Raw genomic sequence first — 21,263 nt, 5'->3', positions numbered from 1 at the left:
TCCTGTTATCAAGTTAACCATCTGGGTGATCTCTGGTCATCTTATTTCATGAAGTGGTGTTTCGAAATAGACTTTAACTCCAAACTTGTCATACACAAATGTTACAAAGTTCAAAATTATATGGCTTCTTCAAGAAATAATGTGAATTTAAGATTATTCTTTATTTCAAAACTGGAACAATCATATAAAAGACAATATATGATCAGCCTTTCAGTTTAACGTCTTTACTACTAAACACTTAAACTGGACCCCTCTATTAAGAAAAGACTACTGGCTTAAATTTCCTATTCCTTAAACAGGACTCAAAAGTCTTTCTGGACATATTACTGTATATGTAAATGCAATCGTCTTAATGGCCATGTACAAATATATTCTGACTATTGGTACTGACAGGTCACTGGACAAGAAAAAAACAAGAATCTGAATTTGTAGGCAGACTGACTCCTTCTAATAACCCGCCTTTCTGGCTGGGAGGCCAGACTCTCCATCATAATCCTTAGCTGATGCCAAATAAGTCCATCAGCTAAAGACGATGCACGGTTCGAAGCAAAGCTGTGCCTGAAGTGAGGCCTGGTCCTGTATATGTCTATGAAAACCTGTATTTTTATGTTTGCTGCTTCTCAAAAGCCAGATCTTTCTTTGAAATTGAACTGTCAGTGACTTTGGTGGCAGCAAGGTGAAAAAAGAAAAAAGAAGTTTGTGCTATGTTTTACATAGTAAAATTGCACAACACAAACCTGATGTACATAATAGATTATGTTACATATATCAAGTTACAGTAATTTTTTCACAAGGGTGACCTTCTATCATTTCTTATTCATTCTAGAGCAGTGTTAAATTACATTTAACGTTTGAAATTCAGATGGTTACAGTTATAAAGCTGCTGACTCATAATATCTGAAAATGTAATAGCAAGTAGGATCTTAACTTGATACATGATTTACCAAACCTTTATAGGCTCTATAAATTATTAAATTAGCTCTGTGCTACTTTGATGCACTTGTAGAGAATTTCTTATACATTTGAGCAATTAGTACTACTTGTATTTAGCCTGCTTTCATATTTTTTAATTCAACCATCATGTTTCATCAAAACATCTCAAAGCTCCTCTTGATTCTCAGAATCCCTTGGGGAGAGAGAAGGGGAAAATAATAAACGTACAATTGTGTTTGTTTTGCAGGTAGGTGGACTGTAACCCAGGATCCACTCCAATGCAGATCAACTGCCTCTAATATACGGCCAAATTCTGCAAAGCACCGCTGTGACTCTGGCTCAGCTTCAAAGCAAATGACTACTGTTGAATTGACACAAAGAGACTATGTAAGTTAAAGACTTGGAAGATAACGTTTTTTTTAGTAAGTAGAAACAAACAACAAAAACTTTTGAGTTGGTAGTAGTTTATAGCTCAAGAGAAAAAAACATACATGAAGAGGCATACAATCTTGAGAGGGAACATAAAATTACTTGGAAGATAGTAGTTCAGAAAGATCAAGAATCATCACACTCCAGGATGCAAGGCAGGCTGACACCTTTCCAGCTGACTGACGGCTTCCTGGCCAGCAGTGACTCATGGGTGACTCCATCAAGGGTGGCAAACAATCAGCCTACATTAGTTCCAGCCACTTGCTTTCTGTATTAGCAAATAAATAGCTCTTCTCTAGACAATAAAAATCTTATCTTCTATTAATCAGGACCATTACCATTCCTTGTCTTTTTTGTCCCAAACTAACAAAATCAGACTGATAATTCTTTGTGTCCCAACTGGAACATTACCAACACCTGGTGCTTTGGTATTCCTGAGGGTTCTGAGTCCATTCTGAATTTCATCGCATCCCGCTTCTTCACAAAGAACTTCATTGTGTAGAAAATAGCTATCTCTACTCATTTCACCATTCAGACTTCCCCTACACTACTACCTCAAACTTTCTATAATTACATTCTTGGTAAATATTTTGGATTCTGAGCGCACTTACTCTCTCACATATTCCCACTTCTGCCTCAACAGTTCCTCAAGCATTCAATCCTATGATCAATTATCACTCGGTGCATCTGACCGTCATTCACCATACAGCAGCAGTTTACTAGCACTCAAGTAAAACCTGTCACCCAAGGAAACTTGCCACTTTGTGGGGGTGAAACAAATCGCAGTATCACAGTATGTTTGGGATTGGAACGGACCTCAGAAGATCATCTAGTCCAATCCCCCTGCCAGAGCAGGAACGCCCAGGTGAGATCACACAGGAACATGTCCAGGTGGGTTTTGAATGTCTGCAGAGAAGTAGACTCCACAACCCCCATGGGCAGCCTGTGGAAGGGACTGGTGCTGGGGGTTATTGGTTGTTTTTTTACTGAGGGGTGAGGTTGTTGTTGTTGTTGGTGGTGGTGGTGGTTGGCTGGTTTGCTCTTAAGTGTATCCAATAATCTGTAAGGTAACATCTAAAATCGCACTCTAAAAGCAAATTATGGATATATCATCTTTTCAAAGAGGAAGAATGTGAAAGTAGAGAACACAGTTTGCCCACAAGCTCCATTGCTGTGTTGCACAGTCCAAGCACCCAAGACATGGAAAGAGTTCCTAGCTATATGCATTTTATACCTTTAGAACTCTAGTTGCAAAAGAATGAAAAACATCTGAATATTTTTTTGCAAGGAAGTTATGTATTCCCTGTCCACTTATGTCACGAGGGCCTTTGACAGCAATGTAACACCCTATTAAGTTTGAATTTTCTTGTTAAGCGCTTCTCCCCCATTTACATTAGTGTGACTTCAGTGAAAAATTTCTTCACAACATTTGTTTCTACTCCCACAAAAATGCACCATTTCACAAGGACTCAAAAGCATCCATGCTCCAGTACATTTCTACAAATTATCCAAGGGTAATATTAATACTGAGACCTCATAAATGTCTTCCCGCTTCAGGAAAAAACTCAAGCACATGCAAATGTAAAGAGGAGTACAGCTGATCTTGATGGTTGCCTAAAAAAACCTTGAGCTGTACTTCTGATCTGCTTCATCTTCTCTATTAAGCCACACAAATATTATTTTTTGTACTGTATATGTATTGCATTTTATGAACCTATGGATAACTATCAATGTGCATTATCTGCACTTTACATCAGTCTTCAATTTCTTCATGCAATATTTAAACCATCTTTTGTTCTTTGTACTTCAAAATATTCTCATAGTCACTCTGTGATTCCCGCCACTATCTCTGAATGTTCTCCCACCAGGTATCAACACACTGTGTAGTCTTTTCACAGTATTCTAAAGTCTAAGACCTCTTCTTTGTTAATGAACACTCCTCTCTGTACTTTGAATTCCTCACAGGTATGTGTAGCCAATTCTTCATTGTGACATGGTTCCCTCTCAATCCCAGTCTCACAGGATGGGGGTTCAATCACAATCAGCTTTCACTGATTGTCCAATAAAGCTGTATGACATTGTTCAGAGGGCATATCTCAAACTGGCAAACTAATTTATTTCATATGACTTCTACTACTACTATAATTCCTTGCTAAATGACTTCCAAATATTTTTCTTTCTTATTGACTCTGAGGTGAAAAATCACATAAACAATGAAGTGTATGAACAAAAGGCTACATTTTCTTTACAGCTATATATAAAGAGACCTTCATGAAATCGTATGATTTCCTGTGCTTAAACACACTGTTCCTACTGCCTCTGGACAATTACAAACCCTTCAGGTCAGTCAGAAATCGGTTTGAGAGGCAGCTTGGTTCATCAGTATGTGGCAACCTGCAACCCTGCCCAAAAGCTACCAGCCCAACCTCTTTTTGCAATAAACTAGATCTGAGCCACAACTGAAACTCCTCCAGCCTTCTACCAAATCTGTTCCTGAGAAGCAGCCATCAGTCACCTGCATACATTGGAAACCCTGACTAGACAAGACATAGTCAGAGTTGCCCATCTTTAACTTCAGTCAACCTATCAAATGCAGTTCAAGTATTGTCTGAGCAAATACAGGTATACCCCACACTCCATAAACACGTATGATCAGTTGCACAATATTTTCTCGTGAACACTTTTCGCAACGTGTGACTATAACACACGCTTTGATTACGCACTGTAGTCATGCCCTGAAGCATATTTATTTCAGCAGCGTTCCTGAACATACAGAGGGAACATCAGGACACGAGCAGAAGCACCTGTAGCTTTCATCCGTCTGGTCTTTTCTGCTCTCCACAAGACAGCTTTCTACAGTTGCTCTGTCCCTGAAAGAAGGCTAGGAGGCTTTTCTCCAACAGCTAAAACGGGGCCAGGAATGTAAGTTGGTCTTGATTCCAGCTTATTTTGTAGCAAGGCATAAGCACATTGCAAAGCTTAACTTCTATTCCCCTAGTACCTGGTACTTGGGCTTCATTCGTAAGATGTTTCCTTTACTGACAAGATGGACAAAGTGCACGGTCTCATACTTCTGCCTGGTGATTCATATTAACATTTACAACTCTGATTTTAGTTCCATAAATAATTCTAAAATGTTAACCAAAAAGGTACCCTGAAACAGAAATATAATTAAAGCAAACAACCAAGGATAGGATAATTGGATTTTTCTCAGGCTATGCTAATCTGTAGACTATAACTGCTGTCTGGTTACATTTGAATACAGTCAATTTGCATGTATCTGGGAGCACTGGCATGAATCACTAACATATTAGATCACAACACCTGACGCTAAATGCTCTTTCAGACATCTAGCATTTCATAGTGGAGTTAGCTGACATAGCATTATTAGACACGTAAGACTACACTTTTTCTACAACCATAAATCAGAAGAGATTACTTATAATACAGTTTAAAAAAATCAAGCATGCAAGTATTTGATCACATGTTTCTAGTAAGCAGAAGCTAACTACAAGCTACATATGCAATAGCTGTTTATGCCTCGCTTGGCAAAAACAATCACTCAGACATTGGTATTCAGACAGTAAAGTGCTTGTCAAGATCAAAATGTTAATCATTGTTTGCTGAGAAATTCAGTTGTTCCCAGCTGTAGTGAAAGCAACATGTAGATAGAAGCAGCTGCAACATCTCATCACTAGATAGTCTTAACTGAAGTAGGATTCCTATGCAAGTATCAGCAAATGGTCACTTATGAGTTCCAGAAAGTTTACAGAGTATGCGACTACAATGATCATATTGGACATAAAAAAAGAGTATCAGAAGGCTCGTAATTCCTAAATCCCAATGCCATCTTTTCAATGAGCAAAACAAAATGCATCCTCTGGGGTTTCCAATAATGCTTCTTTCTTTGAACAAAGGATTTGCTCATCAAATCAGAATAAGTCCTAAGTGTTATTCAATTATATTACCATACTATATTAAGTCATACACATTTCTCACATCTATTTTTCCTAATATTAACATTTTTGTAAAAAAGTTAAAAACACATTCTAAAAACTGCTGAGTATTTTATCTTGCTTATATATATTGAAAAAGAGCAAAGTTTAAGGATTAAATGAATAAGAGATAGGATAAAAGAACAAGCCTGACACAACTACTGTTTCAGCTTTATCCCGTGACCGGATTTCTGTGTAACTATCCTTGCATCAGCCCCACTGGTTTTACCTGAGTTTCACACCAGCACTAGAATCTATTCAGAGGAATGCTGATTTCAGAATTTGAGTCTAGATCATCAGTGCATGCTATAAAAACTGTTACATACACCCTTGGAGCTGCCATACTTAATGCAACTATAACTGGAGTTCTGTATGCTGTTACATAGTTACAGGCTGGTCTCTATACTGAGTCATTCTATCCTAATCCTGGTGACTCATCAGACACTAATCCAATACTATGAGATCATACTGAAAGTCTTTTAGTAAAAACAAGCAAAACAACAACAACCTCAAACCTTTCTACGATATCATACTGCTATGCACAATAAAATACTTAACTAAATACTCAATCTCATCACACAGCTAATTAGACCTACCAAGGAAATGACTTCCCCCAGCCTTTCCTCCTCTGAGGAACTCAGCAGCTGGCTGGCTCTGAGAACTGCAGGGTTTTGTGTGCTCATGCTCTAGCCATCCTTGTCCGGAAGCACATCATAAGAACAGTGTTCCCAGAATACATAATCCTTTACTGAGAACCACTTAAATCAAGCAAACAAGTAAACAAAACAAGAACAAAATAGATTCCTCACAGGTCAAACTCTAGCTTACTCTGTTTCAGCAAACAAATGATAACACTCAGTTTGGTCCTGGCTTCTCGGGCATATAAAATGTCGTCTTCACTCTGGACACTCTTGATTTTCATGTTTAATCCTCTTCATCTCCTAGTATTTCAATCTACTTTCATCGTCCTGTGTTATCCTCTTCTCTTGTCATACTTCTGATTCCAAAACTCTGTCCATCAGACCATGTCCATTTCACTGAGTTTTCTATGATCACCTACTTGGTTGATTAATATCAAGGACTGTTGTTCTAAATGGTGAAAAAGATTGCTTTAAGATGCCTGGTTATGCTAGCTGACAGATCTTATAACATGCCTATTAATTCCTGACAACAAACAGAACAGCTTTTTATCCAAAGATTCTAGAGGGATTGGAAATGCATTTAGACAAATACTGAAACCAGATCCATCTTTCATTAAAAGAAAAATTAAAGTAAAAATACTAAAATTCATTTTTTACACAGTTATTTGATTCATATAGAATTCCGGAATTATAAGAACATATTGCATTAAGTGTGCAAAAATCAAATTAAATTCAATTTTGTTACGAAAACCAGAACTTGCCCAACTTCTGCTTTGGGGCTACAGTACTTTTTGTTCATTTGCCCATTACCTCTCCCTTGTCCAGTGTTTAGAAACAGGAGGAATTTACGGGGCTGAGATGCAGCAGCCTGAAGGTTCAAGCTGTTTCTATTTCTTTGATATGACTGTTCAGGTACAGATATAAATAAAACCTATACCTCTGTACATCAGGGCCTCAAGAATTCAACTGTGTATCTTGAATTGTACTTGAAATATAAGTTCCAATGACCTTGGTTGTGTAGCGACATGCAGAGGAATAAGTCCACCCCAACTATCCACTTGATTACCGTTTTATGTAGTGTGTTCCACCGATCTATTTAAAGGCTTCACACTTGCAAAGAAATTTGAGGGAAATCTGTTTATGAAAGCTGCTAAAGATCAGGTTCTTAGCTTCACTGAAACTTGAGCAGAATTTTATCATTATGAATTCTATACATTAAAGTTATCTGCTTGAAAGTGCTTTAATACCAAACCTTCAATCACTCATTTTTTAATGTAAGTTTCAGAACTTCTGTTACACAGGAGAATCTTATTTTTGCACATCTCACAAGGAATTTCACTAAATCAATTCACTATATGAATTTAGCAATACACTCTAATTAGATGCTTTATATTATATTTATCCCAGTGGGTTTCACCATCTCTACAATTTCTTAAGCATTATATTCTTCAAAAAGATCCCTCAACAAAACAAGTCATAGCATTCCTAGGTAAGTCCAAACATTGGCTATTACACTTGTAAAATAAATGTCTAGTTACATATGATTGAAATCAAGATCATTCTAATGCAGCTTCTGAGGAGAATATCAAGTATATTTTCAAAATCCGTGTTGTATTTTCTTGGGCAGTGCACATAAAATTCAAAGACTAAAACTGACGTTATTCTGGCAACAAGCAGTTTTTTCAATAATCAGATCCTGAGCACCTGAGATGCTTATGGAGTAATAAGTCACAGCAGAATTGCTCTGTGTCGACTACTACAAAACTTATATCTCTGTGAGGGTGAAATCACTTGTTTTCCACCTCTTGTTTACATAGAGATGCATCCATTTTTTAAAATCAGCACAGTTATCATCTCACTGTTTTAGAGCAGTGAAACGCTTAGGACAAAGCCAATCAGTAATTCTAACAAACAAGCTTTGAACTGAACTTCAATGCAACTTTTGACACTGCATATGGTTCAGATTGTGCAAGCCAGCAAAGTCACAGGAACTTCAGGCAAAGTCTGACTTCAGTACTGGAGATTTCCCAAATGCCACTGCAAAGAAACAAGACAGAGTTTATCTATAGTCCTCATCTTGATTGTGAATAAGCAATACCATTCACAGAACACAGCCATAGGCTCCATGAGAACCTATCTCAAGAATCAATGGTTGTGCTCTGTCGAGTAAGGCAATTGAGATATGACACGGGATCTACTTCTAAGGAATAGCATGTGATTTGCAACTATCATCTTGAAATTACAGACAAGATCCTTCCCTGTACCCCAGCCACCTGTGTCCAGGACAATCAAGGACAGTACTCAGGAGGGTAAACAAAACCCCCAGATGGCTGGCATGGATGTTGCTTTCTCTAAAACATTTTGCTGCTGAAACACCAGTCAAAAGTACTTGTGGCTCTGTTGATCTTTTTTTTTTTAGGGTTTTTTTTTTTTTAGGTTTTCCAACTGGCACTGAATAGAGAAGCATAGGAAAAAAAGAAATCACTGGCAGATGATCTGGTAGATCTATGCCAAACAAGGATTTGCGCAGGATGAACTCCTCCACTTGCTTCTCACCTTATGACAATATTTATACGTAAGTTTTTCATCATCATTATTTTTAACCCTGCCATTACATGTACAATTGACGTTTGTTCATGTGTTTGAACATGCCACCGCAAGAAAGAAAGTGTTTGAAACATTTTGAGTAGGATTACTATTCTGCATTGATACTTGTTCATGTTAGACTGTGCCAATGTTATGGAACACTGCATATATTTACTGTGACAAGTGATCTAGTCACAAAGCTAAATCTCTAGGCAGTGATTATTTAGCCCATCTGTCCAGGACTAGAAACTAGACTGTATGCTTATGGCACAGTATTTCATTCTCCATGTGTTAGTCAGAGCATGCTAAAGCTGAATGTTTATCACATGCCATACAGAAAAAAACAAAACAAAATATACTTTTCAGATAATTTCAAAGTTATGGATAAGGAAAACATGCAATATAGCTGCAATCATGATACACAACTCGTTATAACTTGTTGCCAAAGTTGTTCAGCATACTGCACAGTGTAAGTGAAAAGACCTAACAAGGATGCTGAATAAATTTAAATGTAAACAGAATTGTTTTACTGTTCTGAAAACAAAAAAGAAGTAGCTTTAAAAATTGCAATTAATATTTATGGATTTGTAATATATTTCAGTTGGAACTCAGTCCAACTTGAGTTGAAGACAGTTCTGTTCATGAATATCTTGCTTATTTCCAGTTAGAACATTTGAGGTTGGGTGGTTTGGGGTTTTGTTGGTTGTTGTTGTTTTTGTTTGTTTGTTTGTTTTTAGGCCCGGCCTGTTCAACCAATGAGCATCTAACATGTCAACAAAAATAATTTTTTACTTAACTGACACAAGCTATGGACCTTCCCCAAGCGGTCTTGTGACACCATCAGGAAAGCTAAACTGTTCTCCCACAACCTATATGAACCACAGAATGGTTGGGGTTGGAAGGGATCTCTGGAGATCATCCAAGGACCACATCAGCCTCATGCTTGCCTTTAAAGGGCCAAATGTAATGTTGGAACTGTTTGACACCCCTGATCTAGTCCAACACACCTGATAAGTAGGTTTGCCCAGAGCAGATCACACAGGAATGTGTCCAGGTGAGTCTGAATGTCTCCAGAGAAGGAGACTCCACAACCTCTCTGGGCAGCCTGGGCCAGGGCTCTGGCACTCTCAAGGTAAAGAAGTTTCTCCTCATATTCAGATGGAACCTCCTGTGCTTCAGTCTGTGCCCACTGCCCCTCATTTTGAAAGGAGTCTGCTCCCAACCTCTTGACATCCACCCTTGAGATATTTATAAACATGGATAAGATCTGCTCTCAGCCTTCTCTTGTCCAGGCTGAACAGACCCAGCTCTCTCAGTCTTTCCTCATAAGATGCTCCAGACCCCTCATGTTTGTAGGTTCCAAACAAATAATTAAATTATATAAGAACTATGAGCTAGATTAAAACTTGGCAGGGTAATTTGCAGAGCACAGGAGAACATTCTTGAGATAAGAAAAAAAACAAAACAAAACAAAACAAAAAAACATTAATAGCAAGTAAAGTAACTGTTGCATGCTCTGCACTTAACACAAGAACCTTAGAATCATATGCACATTAATATTCAAACAATGGGGCTTGGAAAGTATCTGAGGCCTTAAACATCCTGCAGTGTTTCTGAGGCCTCACTGCGGGCATACACCCTTGGTATCAAGGTTATGAACATACTGCTAATAGAACAAACCAGGATTATGTTGCTCATTCTCCTCCCATCAGACAAATATACACACAGGCATACATGTAATCCCTGCAAAATTGCCTAGCTCCTAGATCAGCTCATTTAACTTTCCCTAAATCTAAATACTACCTAGTAGCAAAGAAACTGATAGATTTGTCTGGCATTGTTATGTTCATCTCTATGTCCCTAAAACAAGTTTTCATATTCCTAAACAAGAAAAAAAATAAGAATATTATTTCCCCAAATCCAGGTCCATTAGTATTTTATTGTGAAGATAAATACTCAGTCCTCTAACAGTCCAAAAATGCTTCAAGTAATTCTGAAGGTCTTAATAATATATGTAGGAGCATTTTACCTGTAGTAACAGTAATATTGATCTCGCACCATTAAGGTTTGCAGCATTTTTAAAACCCATTACCTTCCTGCATATTAGCTCTCACTAGCAGAAAGGACATCACTTTTGCTGTTAGCTTCTGGCAGACATCAACACAGAAAGGTAATTCTACCTGCTAGAGTGTCTGCCTGACTGCTTGATAATGACAATCAATAAGCAAAATCACTTTCTTACAGTTATCATAGAAGAAGATGCCTGTTACAAATTCAAATATAGAACTTGTATTTCTCTATTGAAAATATTAATGAGCCTTAAAATACTTACTCACACATTTACTAACATTGTCTTCATGAATGCCAGTAGGTACAATAATCCACTACTTCATATACTTTATAAAGTCACAGTGGCTGGATGACACTTGAATGCATTTACATTGATGGCCAGCGTGTACAGCAGGTCACCACAGACAGTACTGAATCATAAAAGAAAGACCTGTCAAGTTTCAGATAAAGCTGGCACTTGATGATGATAAATTATTTACTAAGTGCTCTTGTTGAACCATTAGGAAAATCCTTTCTTCTTCCTCCACCCTCTATCCAGCTCAAGAGAACACTACATGCCTATTTTAAAACATAGACCAAAAGAAAGTGCATCTTCTGAACAATAAGGAAAGTCAATATAGGAATACCAGCTAGGGATAATCTTGTCATGACATATGTGTTTTCACAAAGAGTTACAGGAGCTCAGGCGATATAGAGAACCTGAACCAGTCTTCTGACTGTTGATGAATACTTCTGTAGGCTTCAATGACTTTCCCATCATGTCAGCCCATAATTAATATCACCTTCTACGAAAAAGACTTAGGTTACTAGGCACGCTTAAGTATAAAAATCAAAGCTCACTTGTACCAAAGGGATTACTTGCTTCCACTCCCTCAGAGGTCAAAGACATTTTCAGCTTTAACAACAAGGTACTCTGATTATCTAGGTCATTAAATGCATAGAGGATTCTTTTTTTTAAATAATTAACATACCTGAAGTTCGATATGATTACTAGCATCTAATTTACACGTAAGATGTTTGTGGTTTGAATTTCTGAATTGCTTCTGTGTGAGAGGTAGACTTTGATAAGTTTTTAATTAAATTGATAATATCACTTTAAAAGCTAAAACACCTAGACTATAAAGGACACAAGTAATAACAGATTTTATAAGGCTTAGTAGCTTTATAAAGCTTTCTTGCTTTGTGGAAGAAACTGCTTTTGTGAAAACGTGTATTTGCCATCTGATTGCTTCTGAAGAACATTTAAAGAAGGTTAGACACCTCTGGCTTTAAGAAGTATTGTGTATTATGGTTCCAACAATACAGCTTTGTTCCGTATTTCAAAACGGGAGGGCTGTAAACCTTTCCTACTGAATTAAATAGCTTTGCATTTCGTGCTCTCTGCTCCTCTGAGACAGTGAGCTTTACCTGTGTGTTAGATTTTATACTATAAAATGACATTTCTACTTAATTACATTGTACTTGCAGTTTAACTACTACAGCTATTTAGAAAATATTGCTAACATCCTAAGAGAGGGCCACCTTTTAAACAGGTGGGTTCCAATCTGACTCACAAACACTGAAATTAGGCAGTGCATCACATGCAGAAGGCTTTACATGCAACTAAAGAAGGAAGCAAGCAACCAAAAAAATTTCAGAGACACAAAGAGCCTGTAACTGGAGATCAACTATCTCCAACAGAAGCTGAGCATTCTGAGCTTTTGAATACCTCTGGTAAAATGACCAAATAAATAACTACAAAGGTTAAAAACTAGCAAGACTCTGGCAAGTCTACCTACATGGAAATTAACCAAAAGAAACAGTAGAACCCCCTCCTATATGGGAACAGATAGTGACCTAAATCAAGAAGCAGAACCAAGGCTTCAGCTGCCACACTAACAATTTTTGAGAATTCCATCAAATTATCTTTCCTGAAGAGAATATATCAAACCTCAGCTCGTATAGAAAAGCAGATCCATCAAAGGCACATCACTGAAGATTTTTCCCAAATGTCTCCACATCTCTACCTGATGAACAAGAAAGCTGATTCTTACCAGATACACTGAAGTTAAGCTCCTACTACAACTGATGACGTTTCCAAAGCCAAGCGTCAGACAGCAGTAGCAGGAGACACAGGATGTAGGTCAAACTCAGGCTGTCTGAATCAGAGCCAAACACCAACATAATTCTGTGCAGGGACAAAGCACAGAATTTTTAAGTGAGCCACTGTTGTGGTTTAACCAAGCCAGCTTATTTCCCAAAAAATTCTTCCTACAGTTTAAACATGTTAATTCTGACCTTGAATGGTCCCTATTCAATTTAATTTTTTTATATAGGAGGACTGTATGTAAATATTAAGCAACCAAGGCTCAAATTCTCAAAGATGAATTAATCACCTTAACGGTTTTTACACTGCTAGAATATAGCAAACACTTGTAACTCAGCAAGTGACAGGACTGAAACAGAACTCTAAAATCTGCCAGAACTTGAGCAAGTTTGACTCCGTTCTCTTGTTTTCTTATCATAGAGCTTTGTTTTATGAAAGTCACAGAAAGGCTACAGAAAGCAACTCTCCAAACAAACACAGGAAACCAAACATACTTCAAACGACTGCCATGGTAATTTAGCTTTGGACTCCCACTTACTTCCAACTAAGAGTGGAAACGCACAAGAAAATTTCTGCAGGTTGCTTTCAAAACTGTAAGAGTGGTTGTACCCATATTCACAACAGGGCTGCAAATGTTTTAGATGTCAAGGTTTCCCCCCACTCCCAGCCATTTTTGGGGATTTGTTTGTAAAAGTGTTCTTGGAGTCTAAAAAGTATGCTAGGAAACAGCTGAACTGGCACTGAAAAAATGCTGCAAACATATTCAGAATTCAAACTACTTCTACACTACATATAATAAATACTGTGGAAGCTTTAAGTTGCTCTTGTTTCAGTTAACTTCATTTGCTGCTTTCAGCCTGATGCAAATCACAGAGGATGACTGGAGGTTCTGAAAGGACTGCTGCTATGAGATACTCAGCCAAACTCTCCCATCAATGGAGAAGTGGATTGTTTGGATAACCACAAAGAAACTGATGTTATAATTTGAAGTTTCAAATATATTAAAAAAGGCAAGTTGTCTCCTTATGTTTTCTGACAGTGTACTATAGTGGAACATAGCACACAAGGGTATGATGACCCTCATATTTAAAACATTTTCAAATAAAAAGTGAACCCTAGATCCAATGTGATAATTGCCATATACTAGTTTGGTTTCCTACCATCATTTACTCAATTTATATCTTATACTCTCCTAAGATGCTTGCTATAGCCAACATTGTTTCATACACTGTTTTCAAAAAACTAGCAGGTTTTCTTTTTTTCCAGTGCTTGCTTAGAAAAATCCCAAGAACTCAGATCGAGACAATCTGCAAAGCAAGAGAGTCCAGGCTTTTTTGTTTGTTTTGTTTTTAAATCTTAGATAGCATTGCAGTGACAATCAATTTTTTACCCTTCAGGAAAAAGACTGTTGCCTTAGTAACAGAAAGCAAATAACAAACTAACCAAGAAATATGTTTTGGTGAACTATTTATTTTAAGGCAAAAGTTTGGGGTTTTTTAATCTATACTTCTGTAACTGCAGAATAGAAAAGCACTAAATGCATGCTGAATGTTTATGCATATAGCAGAAATAATCTTTCCTAGCAGAAACTGCTGAACTGTGAACTCTAATCTTAAGTTTCATGGAAGTCTAAGGTAGTAAGACTGAAAAGTTTCTCTTGTGTACAAGCGTAGATCTGAATATACCGTGATTTTAAGATTTCTGTCCTTGTCTGTAACCTCAACTTTCAGTCTTAAACTATAATAAGAATCATATTACCAAGAAGTTATCCATATTTTACAAAGCATCCAAACTTCAGAAACACATTATATTTGTTATATATTGCTTTAAATATTGCTATGCATCCCTACAAAAATGGACATAGTAACAAGAAATTCATCCAGACACATCCAAATATCACAGAAGAACCCATGAAATACACTCCTTCACAACATTTGAATTGTGGTACCACAGTTTTCCACGGCTTCCTACACTACTAAGATCTTCTATGGGATGAATGTTAACAAAGCTGTGAAGACTCCAAGGAAGAAGCACACATTTTATAAATTCAGGTGGATTTTTGTCCATTTTCTACTTCAACAGGGTTTTCTTTTCCCTGTCAATGGAGACAATGGCATAGTACCTTTAGAAATGCCCAGGGAAAAATCATTACTTATTTAATATTACACAAGGAACTTACCAGCTTCCTTTCACCCCTACGTGAGTATGTGTGGAGGGATCATGGAGGGATTCAGGGAGATTAAGATAAAGGTTTAGAAATGTGATTCTTACATTAAATAGAAAAAATTATTAGAACAAACTAGTAAGCTAAGAAAAAACTATGCCAAAAAGAAAGTCAATGAAGGAAGCATGGACTATACAGAAGGTTCCTCCACACACACATTCTAACTTTCTTTCCTTCCACAGTAACATCATAAAATATCTAAAACTGAGAAAAGTCTGTTTTTCTGGGGCTTCTGTCTCATTTCTAGGTTTGGGTTTTTTGTTCAGAAACCAGATAACTCCCAAGGATCTCAACTTCCTTTCCTTTAAACGCTTCCGTGCATAAACCCCTTTCCTACAGTGCTCACTTCTGATGACCGCATCCCACCAATAATCCATACCTACTAATAAAACATCAAGCTCAGTATAAGAAGAACTATAAGTTGTTTTGGTAGGGCACTTCTTTCCCTACCAGCACACATCTTTCAATGTAAAATACAAAACAGAGTACAACGTATTTGACTGCCAGTATTTTTGTCCAGATTACGTATTTATAACTTTCAAAATTACTGTACTATTCACTGGATGCTTGACTGTGCCAAACTACAGTAAAAGCGATCTTAACTAAGCAGCAGCATCATTAATGTATGACATTTTAACTTATTTATTTATTTTTTAATCGGGTTGATGTACAGTACCTTCTTACTGTTCAGTAAATTATTACCTGAATAATTCATTTACAGGCAACAAAAATTTGTGTCTGCCTGTCTGTCTGAGAGCTTTTTTGTAAGGCTGTAGAGCTTTCTTCATTGTTCAGTGTAGAAAATATGTAGCTAGCTAGAGTGAGAACATCACATACTTAGGAGAAGATATTTAGCCTGGTCTAGTAAAGAAAAAAGGCTTAAAAAAACCAAAAAAATCCCCTCACACCACAGCTCACTTCCCTCTTCCTTTCAATCACTTCTTAATCTACAGGCTGCTGGTTTTTTTGTGTTTTGGTCTGGTTGGTTGGTTTTTGGTTTTGAGATGGTTGGTTCAAAGAAATGACAGTCATGAAGTTTCACAGAAAACAGCATAGGCTGACAGATTATTAAAGCCCTTTTTAAGGGATAAAAGGATACACGAAAACTTATGTAACAGAGCCCACAAGAAAAGCTTCTGTACAAGGGTGCTCATAATACCTGGCAATTCTGCTAGACAAACCCTTACAGCTCTTCTAGTATTAGAGTCTGCTGGATTATTTGCAAGTATTCTTACCTTCACTACAAGATTTCAGTAACGTAAGTGCTGAGTATATTAAAATAAATGGATAGATGTGTTTTGATATGTAGCTTGACTTAGGGTTATAAAAATATAAATTTAGTGGTAAGTACAGCCTGGGAAAAGGACCGATGTTGACACTGGTAATACTCCAGGAGTAAGTTTTTGAGGCTTAGGATTTAGATTTCAATAAAATTCTCTTTTTATTGCCCTCCTCTGGGAAATTAAATACGCTTTCATGCTTTAGAAGCTTCAGTAACAATCAGCTAAAGCAAACACTGAGAGCTGCATCAACCGCCTTTACCACGGAAGCTCCATAGTCTACCTACAACCTGTTACATCTTCACTGACAGCCTTGGGTAGACACTAAGTAGGCATGAATCTGTGTTAAGGTCAGGCAGTTTGTCTGCCACCACAGGGAGTGTGACTACCCAAATTACCTTACCTCCTGTGCCATTCATCAGCTCACCAAGCTAAAACTAGACATGGCAATAAAATTGCCCACTGACCATGGTTACTACGAATTTATGACAATTTTGTTTTGCAAACATAAACCTTATACAGATGGTAGATACCCAGTGCATCTATCATGTCTCACACATCAGACCTAAATGACGGCTCTACTTGGAATACTTTTTTCCTCTGAATAAAAACAATAGGGAAAACAAACCAAAACAAAAAACAAATCTCAAAGTGAAACAGAAGAGTTGATCCACTCCAACCCCTCAAAAATCCAATGATTCCTTTGCAGAAAGCTCTCTAATCGTGGTACTGAAATTAATCATCTCTAAGACCAGACTTGTCAGAAATCCATTGAACGAAGTTGAAAGTGGGAACCTGCCTCCATAATCCAAGCTGCATTAGGTCCGTGCTGAGTCCCAAAGGGGATAATTAGGTTTGCAAGTCTAATCATCCACTGTAATAGAACAGCCTTTGTTCTCACCAAGCAGGCCTTGTTTCAGTTCACCATCTGAGAAATGGGAATATCTGATGTCAATAATCAATTGACCTAAAGAAAACATTTTGCATTTCAAGAACTTCAGAGGTTTTGAAAACAAAGAGTTCTGCTCCCCTCCCCCTGCACCGAATACAGAAATTTGTGAAGAATATTTGAGATTGGCTTTTTGTATCCTAGTAATTCAAACACATCACACAACCAATTACAGATATAAAGTGTAGATCACACAGTCTGATTTTACGTAATACGTAAACAGAATTGAACGTGGCTAGATCTGCTGTAAAATTGAATTTAAACTGTGTATAAATTCCAGTCTACAGTTCTCAGGTGTCAAAAACTAAAGTGTAAAAATGCTTATGCTACCACCCTTGATACCTCACATTCTGATCAGGTGTAGTTGGAATGCCAGTAAAAAACAGGAAAACATCTTAATTAAACACAAGATTTCTCTCTTGGCACAGGCTCCCATACTTCTGCAGCAGAACATCTGCTGGACACGAACATGTGCATATACACTTTGCTTCATGCAGATATTTGCTACACAAATTATCCATACATAAACATTAAGTCCAACATGCCCCACACATGCCGTTTCACAGTGTGCACAATAGGTCTTGTGAATTCAGGAAGTATAGTTCTTATGCTCAGTCCGAAGATGACAATTGGGTTCCTGAATGTCTATCAGTTTAGCTATAATTCCTCTCTATACAAACACCTGAAAACTGTAGATACTCCTTGAACAACAGATCTGCAAGGAAAACATCTGCTGCTTGTGGAATTCATTCACAGTATCAATGGGGACAAGAATTTTTAAATTACTCAAATCTTAACAGTCATTAATACTGTTTCCCAAATGAACCAAAATATTTTCTAATGAATTTGGTCCACAAAATCTATAGCAAAAAGCCCAAGCTGGAAGTAGCTGTTGCTCAAAGTTGTTTTACTTAAATTGTTTCTCTGTTTCCTCAAGAAAGTTGTTCACTGATGTAAGAAACATACTGTATATTGATTTTACAGGAATTCTTTGAAGCCAATGCATTCTTAAAAGTACTAAGAGTATGTGTATCTGCCCCAAAAATACTTATCTCACAAAATGAAAATTTAAAAACAAATAAAAAGAATGTTTGTAACGCTTTATACCACTCATAAATTTCTGCTCTGGCACTACAATGGATTTTTTACTATATCCCCAAAAAGAGGGGAACCCACACACGATGTGCAGAAAAGGCCTTCAATGAAGAGCAGGAAAGCTCTGCCCTTAAGTTTTAAGAGGGTCTTCTTCTGAATTCTTAACAGTACCTTTTCTCCCAAAAGACCAGTGTCAACACAGCTACTAGTCATCAATGGCACACAGTTATCATGCTATCAACAGTCACTAGTAGATATTATTAGCCAGTTCAGGTTTCACATGGTAAAAGAAATTTCTTTAAATTGTATTGTGGTGATGAACATTATTATAGGACAGACCCGTTTTAATTTTAAGACATCAGAGAATTGTAAATGTTCACTAACAAGAAGCTAAATTCCAAATGCCTTGCTCCCACCACTCAGCGGTTACTTAAATTAACATGCCCAGTGAAGCGGATGGGGTACTTTCATCAACAGCCATCAACCATTTTTCCCCATTAGTGAATGATCTGAACTTCAAGGTAGTCAGTTTTGGCCAAACTCTACGTTCCTTCAATTGCCGGCTCTCACACTGAAATAAGAAACAACCTGTTACCTTTAGAAAAAAAGGAAAACCAGAAAAGATTAGAAAACAGATGCTGGACAGAGTTAAGGAAACCTATTTGAATATTGAAGCTATTGATTTACTTTTTGCTGTGACCCCTTAATCTATGGTTTTATCAGTTTACCCTGCTTCAAATTAAGCTGACAGCACAGTGCTGAAAATCAGTCATTCAAAGTGGTAAACCTTTGACGTCATAAATCTCAAATGAGGATGACAGGCTGCATGCTTGGTAGAATCAACTGTGTAAATTTCGGTATGGGCAGGCTTTTAATTGCAAAATTACTGTCTAGACAGAGCATCTCAATTTGCAAAAGCCTGCTTAAACTTCAAGGAATTTATCAGAATCGTGGCCAATCCACATGTTCTGGTGGCTGAAGACAGAACCCAGCGCACAACAAAGAGTGCAGGTGCCTCTAAGTCATTCAGAGAGCTGTAATTCATCCTATATTAAATCCATCCATAAACACGAAACCAGTGGAGGCAGACTGGAAGCCCAGTAGAGAGCTGCCAAACAGCGCTTTGCTATCTAAAATGCTGTGCAATACGGTTTGTACCCCCTGAACCCCCTGAACGTGGCTTATAATCTTGTACAAACCCGTACACTTGGCACACCTTCGAGCTTATACAAAAAGCTTGTTTAAATATTAAAACTGGAAAGTCAAGCACCAGTTAGAACACAGAAATTAAGGTGGTCCCACACACGTTAATGTTGTGAACCTACATGAATAGAGACAAATAGCACCTGCATTTATGTATTTGAGCTGAATTTCCTTCAGTCTGCCAAAATGTAACAATCCCTTTGAGAAAACATTCCTCTCATGCACTCAATCACGTTGTTAGAGTCAAGGAGGACAAACAATTAAACCTCATTTCTTCAGGAAACCAACCTACAATTAGTTGGTGACCACGCAATTAGGCGCTTGGGAGTTAAACACCAACACTCTTCATTGTTAAACATTTTGTTTTGTAATTTTAAAAAAGAATTTGTCAACTTTGTATCTTTTCCCCTTAGAAAGAGACCAACCCCATCAGTTTCTTGACAGTTGCACTACTACGTGATACACACAGGGATCAGCAACCGAGCTGGGCGGGTAGAGCCCAGCACAGCACCCACCTGCATCCAGGTTCCCACCGGCCGGCAACCAGTGTTGGAAACGGAGTTCACAAACGCCCCAGCAGAGCACGGCCACACCAAGGAAAATAAAACTGTGGTTCTCACCTTTTTTGCAGGTAAACTTCACAGCAGCCATCTCCCCACAGCAGCCCTTACGCAAAGGGCCAAGGCCCCTTGAGCAGCCAGAGCATCCACTGCCCGCAAAGCACGACCCACTGCTGGCTGCGTTCTCTTCAGGCCTTCCAGAACATTCTGGGTTGCTAGGCAGACGGACGTCACAAACACCCACTTCTCGGGGCCCTCGTAGTGTTCAGCCAATCCCTATTGGGTTGGGGGGCAAGGGTTTTTTTGATTGGTGCATTCGGACACTCCCTTTTCACGCCTCACCACCTCCTCGAGGCCGCCGCCATTACCGCCGCTGAGGGAGACCCAGCGGCAGCGCCGTCAAGTGAACGTGCCCGGCCCCGCATCCCCCCAGGGTGAGACAGAGGAAGGGACCATGGAGGGGGCTGCAGGGGTTTGCGGGATGGACGGGTGTGAGCCCCCTGCCATGCTGTGCCACAGGAGAAGCGGCGTATGGAGCAGGGACAGCCCTTCATGTCACCCCATTGTGCAGGAACACAGTGCTGCGGGAGAGTGCACCCGGCCAGCTGCCATGGAGCGCTTCTGCTTTTTCTTCGCTGGCTTTTCTTTGTGGTATTTTTTGGGGCAAAGAATTTTTGATTTAGGAAAATTCACACAAATGTTAAGATTCCAATTTTATCTCTGAGACGAGAAAGAATAAAATATCCAGTCTATGTGTAAGAAAGTTAGAGCTTTCAAAGGAGAAGATTGCTTTTTGTCCCTCAACACGGGCAAAAGCAGGAGCCCACTTCAGGAGCTGCTTGATAAACCTTTTGTCCTGTCTCGTCTCCCAGTTTTCTCTGGTTCCCAAAATCAGACAGAAACATCCAAGCTGGAAACCTTTTAACTTATGTAATTGAAACTTGCTGAAGTCAAAACCAAATAGAAGCAGAGAACAATGTCAGAAAGCTTTAATGAGAGGTGACTGTGTGTTTCCCTGAGTAGATTTCATCTTGCTGAAAGACCTAGGAGCAATGACAAGTGACCAATTCCCCTAAAGGCTTAAAACTATTACTTGAATATTTGAGGAAAAAAGTTGAGAGAAGAACAGAGAAGCCAGAGAAAAATCAGCAGTTGTTAGGGTTAAAGTACAGATCACTTGAGGTGATTCTAACTACTTGACCTCTAAGTGAA

The 21,263-nt window shown here is 38.2% G+C and overlaps 2 long non-coding RNA genes across 4 annotated transcripts in view; both read right to left on the bottom strand.

The window, feature by feature from the left end:
• Positions 1 to 21,263, bottom strand: part of LOC110362295 (uncharacterized) — a 263,471-nt gene that overhangs the window by 230,885 nt on the left and 11,323 nt on the right. The gene's annotated exons all lie outside the window — the stretch shown is intronic.
• Positions 711 to 20,354, bottom strand: LOC135575372 (uncharacterized). Of its 2 annotated transcripts, XR_010465989.1 has the most exons (4): positions 20,112 to 20,354; positions 12,688 to 12,821; positions 9,386 to 9,453; positions 711 to 8,035 (listed from the first exon to the last, which is right to left on the bottom strand). It is a non-coding gene; the product is annotated as an uncharacterized LOC135575372 (long non-coding RNA). The 2 variants fall into 2 exon arrangements; XR_010465988.1 differs by lacking the exon at positions 9,386 to 9,453 and having other exon boundaries at positions 20,112 to 20,343.

Source organism: Columba livia, chromosome 13 (assembly GCF_036013475.1).
Source record: "Columba livia isolate bColLiv1 breed racing homer chromosome 13, bColLiv1.pat.W.v2, whole genome shotgun sequence".
In the NCBI taxonomy this organism is placed as follows: domain Eukaryota; kingdom Metazoa; phylum Chordata; class Aves; order Columbiformes; family Columbidae; genus Columba; species Columba livia.
This window is presented reverse-complemented; position numbering and strand designations above follow the sequence as displayed.